Source organism: Schistocerca nitens, chromosome 7 (genome assembly GCF_023898315.1).
Source record: "Schistocerca nitens isolate TAMUIC-IGC-003100 chromosome 7, iqSchNite1.1, whole genome shotgun sequence".
Classification (NCBI taxonomy): domain Eukaryota; kingdom Metazoa; phylum Arthropoda; class Insecta; order Orthoptera; family Acrididae; genus Schistocerca; species Schistocerca nitens.
Window position 1 is genome coordinate 124595541 of NC_064620.1, and position 5059 is coordinate 124600599.

General features: G+C 41.0%; 1 non-coding gene across 1 annotated transcript; it reads right to left on the minus strand.

Annotated features, from left to right (window-relative positions):
- Nucleotides 1-4091: 4091 nt before the first annotated feature.
- On the minus strand, nucleotides 4092-4254 carry LOC126196653 (U1 spliceosomal RNA). Its single transcript, XR_007539120.1, has one exon. It is a non-coding gene; the product is annotated as a U1 spliceosomal RNA (small nuclear RNA).
- Between the last annotated feature and the right edge of the window lie 805 nt (nucleotides 4255-5059).

Below are 5059 nucleotides of genomic sequence, written 5' to 3' on the forward strand. Positions count from 1 at the left end.
CGCGACAGTATGTCAATCCTAAGGTCCCGGGTTCGATTCCCGACTGGGTCGGAGACTGGGACTGGGTGTTGTATTGCCCTAATCATCAGTATTTCATCCCCATCGACGCGGAAGTCGCCGTAGTAGTGTCAAATCGAAAGAGTTGCACCCGGCGAACGGTCTACCCGACGGGAGGCCCTAGTCACACGACACGTACCTACCTTTTCTTCCCTGCATTTCCTATTTATTTCATTCCTCAGCGACTTGTATTTCTCTGAACATTTTTGTACTTCGTTCACCTGAGGTATTTCTCCTGTTACCCATGGAAGAATACTGGAGATACTAGAAGGTATCAGATAGATTATATAATGGTAAGACAGAGATTCAGGAACCAGGTTTTAAATTGTAAGACATTTCCAGGGGCAGATGTGGACTCTGACCACAATTTATTGGTTATGAACAGATTAAAACTGAAGACACTGCAAAAATGTGAGAATTTGAGGAGATGGGACCTGGATAAACTGAAAGAACCAGAGGTTGTACAGAGTTTCAGGGAAAGCGTAAGGGAACAATTGACAGGAATGGGGGAAAGAAGTACAGTAGAAGAAGCATGGGTAGCTCTGAGGGATGAAGTAGTGAAGGCAGCAGAGGATCAAGTAGATAAAAAGACGAGGGCTAGTAGAACTCCCTGGGTAACAGAAGAAATATTGAACTTAATTGACGAAAGGAGAAAATATAAAAATTCAGTAAATGAAGCAGGCAAAAAGGAATACAAACGTCTCAAAAATGAGATCGACAGGAAGTGCAAATTGGCTAAGCAGGGATGGCTAGAGGACAAATGTAAGGATGTAGAGGCTTATCTCACTAGGGGTAAGGTAGATACTGCCTACAGGAAAATTAAAGAGACCTTTGGAGAAAAGAGAACCACTTGTATGAATATCAAGAGCTCAGATGGAAAACCCAGTTCTAAGCAAAGAAGGGAAAGCAGAAAGGTGGAAGGAGAATATAGAGGGTCTATACAAGGGCGATGTACTTGAGGGCAATATTATGGAAATGGAAGAGGGTGTAGATGAAGATTAAATGAGAGATACGATACTGCGTGAAGAGTTTGACAGAGCACTAAAAGACTTGAGTCGTAACAAGGCCCCGGGAGTAGACAACTTTCCATTAGAACTACTGATGGCCTTGGGAGAGCCAGTCGTGACAAAACTCTACCATCTGGTGAGCAAGATGTATGGGACAGGCGAAATACCATCAGACTTCAAGAAGAGTATAATAATTCCAATCCCAAAGAAAGCAGGTGTTGACAGATGTGAAAATTACCGAACTATCAGCTTAATAAGTCACAGCTGCAAAATACTAACGCGAATTCTTTACAGACGAATGGAAAAACTGGTAGAAGCCGACCTCGGGGAAGATCAGTTTGGATTCCGTAGAAATATTGGAACACGTGAGGCAATACTGACATTACGACTTATCTTAGAAGAAAGATGAAGGAAAGGCAAACCTACGTTTCTAGCATTTCTAGACTTAGACAAAGCTTTTGACAATGTTGACTGGAATACCCTCTTTCAAATTCTAAAGGTGGCAGGGGTAAAATACAGGGAGCGAAAGGCTATTTACAATTTGTACAGAAACTAGATGGCAGTTATAAGAGTCGAGGGCATGAAAGGGAAGCAGTGGTTGGGAAGGGTGTGAGACAGGGTTGTAGCCTCTCCCCGATGTTATTCAATCTGTATATTGAGTAAGCAGTAAGGGAAATAAAAGAAAAATTCGGAGTAGGTATAAAATCCATGGAGAAGAAATAAAAATTTTGAGGTTCGCCGATGACGTAATTCTATCAGAGACAGCAAAGGACTTGGAAGATCAGTTGAACGGAATGGACAGTGACTTGACAGGAGGATATAAGATGAACATCAACATAAGCAAAACGAGGATAATGGAATGTAGTCGAATTAAGTCGGGTGATGCTGAGTGAATTATATTAGGAAATGAGACACTTAAAGTAGTAAAGGTGTTTTGCTATTTGGGGAACAAAATAACTGATGATGGTTGAAGTAGAGAGGATATAAAATGTAGACTGGCAGTGGCAAGGAAAGCGTTTCTGAAGAAGAGAAATTAGTTAACATCGAGTATAGATTTAAGTGTCAGGAAGTCGTTTCTGAAAGTATTTGAATGGAGTGTAAACATGTATGGAAGTGAAACATGGACGATAAATAGTTTGGACAAGAAGAGAATTGAAGCTTTCGAAATGTGGTGCTACAGAAGAATGCTGAAGATTAGATGGGTAGATCACATAACTAATGATGAAGTATTGAATAGAATTGGGGGGAAGAGGAGTATGTGGCACAACTTGACTAGAAGAAGGGACCGGTTAGTAGGACATGTTCTGAGGCATCAAGGGATCACAAATTTAGTATTGGAGGGCAGCGTGGAGGGTAAAAATCATAGAGGGAGACCAAGAGATGAAGACACTAAGCAGATTCAGAAGGATGTGTGTTGTGGTAAGTACTGGGAGATGAAGAAGCTTGCACAGGATAGAGTAGCATGGAGAGCTGCATCAAACCGGTCTCAGGACTGAAGACCACAACATCAACAACCCATGGTTTACCTTCTTTGTACCTATGGTTTTCCTTCCAACTTCTGTGACTGAACTTTTTAGAGATGTCTATTCCTCTTCAACTGTACTGCCTACTGATCAATTCTTTATTGTTGTACGTACAGCCTTAGAAAACTTCAAGTGTATCTCGTCATTCCTTTTACTTCCGTATCCCACTTCTTTGTGCATTAATTCTTCAAGACTAATGTCTTAAATTTCAGCCTACTCTTCATCACTACTACATTGTGATCTGGGTCTACCTCTGCTCCTTGATACGCCTTACTACAATCCAGCATCTAATTACTGATCCTCTTTCTGGCCATGACATCATGTAACTGAAATCTTCCCGTGTCACCCGGACTTTTCCAAGTATACCTCCCCTTCTTGTGATTCTTGAACAGAGTATTCTCTATTACTAGCCGAAATATGTCACCGAACTCAATTAGTCTTTCTCCTCTCTCATTCCTTGTCCCAAGCCCATACTCTCCTGTAACCTTTCCTTCTACTCCTTCCCCTACGACTACATCCAGTACCCTATGCCTATTAGATTTTCATCTCCCTTTGATTGTTGTATTACCCTTTCAGTATCCTTATATACTTTCTCTATCTCTTCATCTTCAGCTTGCGACGTCGGTATGTATACCCGAACCATTTTTTTCGGTGTTGGTTTGCTGTCGATTCTGATAAGAATGACCCTATCACTGAACTGTTCGCAGTAACACACTCTCTGCCCTACCTTCCTGCTCTTAACGAATCGTACTCCCGCTCTACCATTTTCTGCTGCTGTTGATATTGCCTTATACTCATCTGACCAGAAATCCTTGTCTTCTTTCCACTTCACTGACTCCGACTATATCTAGATTGAACCTTTGCAATTTCCTTTTCAGATATTCTAGGTTCGCTTTCGCAATCAAACTTCTGACATTCCAAGCCCCGACTCGTAGAACGGTATATTTACATTGATTATTCAATATTTTCCTCACGCTTACCTCCCTCTTGGCAGTCCCCTTCCGGAGATCCGCCAATAGAGAGATCATCATGACACTTTTCAACTACAGACCACGTGTCCTGTGGATACACGTTATGTGTCTTTAATGCAGTGGTTTCCGTTGCCTTATGCATCCTTATTCCATTTTTTTTTTTATTCTTCCGCCTTATGGGCAGTTTCCCACCCCTAGGACAACCTAGGACAAGATGCTCTGTCCACTCCTCCGCCCTCTTTGATAAGGCCGTTGGCAGAATGAGGGTGACTTTCTATACCGGAAGTCTACGGACGCCAATGCTGATTAGTAATCAAAATTTAATTAGTGGCGGGTTTCGTGCCCGGGATCAAGGACATTTTGATTTGGAATTCAAAGACGCTACCGTTCCATTTTTTTCATTTTGTACGCTGTTATTTGTTGTATTTGGTGATAGCGGACGTCACATGACATCCCTTGAAGTTCGTTGTTGATCCCTTCACTCAATTTTTTTTTATTTCAGAGCCCTACCAGCTCTATTGAAAAAAAAATACACCGGGGCAGCCCTAACGCAGTCCCGATCACCAAAAAGCATGCGCACGAGTTCCTCACATTTGGAGTAATCGCGGGGGTCAACTCGACCGAAGTGTAATGGAAGAGCCTCACCCGGGACGAACCGCATTCATGATCACGGTATCCCCTACGTCAGGTAAGTACGCTCCTAGACCACACTCCTGTAGTTTATTACCAGAGCTAAAAACTGGAGATTGAATTTCTTATATAGTTTCTCTAGCGTGACCCACCGCTGTTAGGAGTCTATAAAATAAAATTCGTTGGAAATATTAATCAACTAGCACACAAATCACTACACGGACGCTATACTACTCGTCTGATCACGTGAATAATTTTCTGCTCCCTGTAAATATACAAAGAATACTTACACAAGGGAACTGAATTTGTAAACCAGACAAAAAAGAAGTAAGAATACTACTGTAGCCAAGTAGTCATACAAGGTTGCAGCATTTCCCCAGTTTTATTCAATTTACGGATAAATTACAAGGAATGAGGAGAAAACAGCAAAGGAATAAAACTAAATAAGGACGTTTGTACAACAACATTAATGTGTCGTGACAGTCAGACTACAATAGCCACTTCAGAAAAGGAATTAAAAAGAAATATTTTCAAATTAAACCTAATTGGTCAAAATTGTAATACCAAAATATGAAAAGAAATGACGAAAGTAATGACATTCCGAAGAAAGCCAGAGATCCAGTCAAACATAGCGATAGAAAACAAAATAATGGAGCACATATCTCACTTTAACTGCTTGGGCTGTGACATTTCTCTTCATTATCACAAAGATGTAAGCAGAGTTTCAGAGTGTCTATAAGACAATGAAAAGAACATAAAAAGACGAGTAAAGAAACCGATCTGAAATACTATAAAGAACTAACTCTTTGATTCCTGCCTTAGCAATCTGAACCTTGGACAGCAAAGAAGGAAAACATACATCGAATAGTGA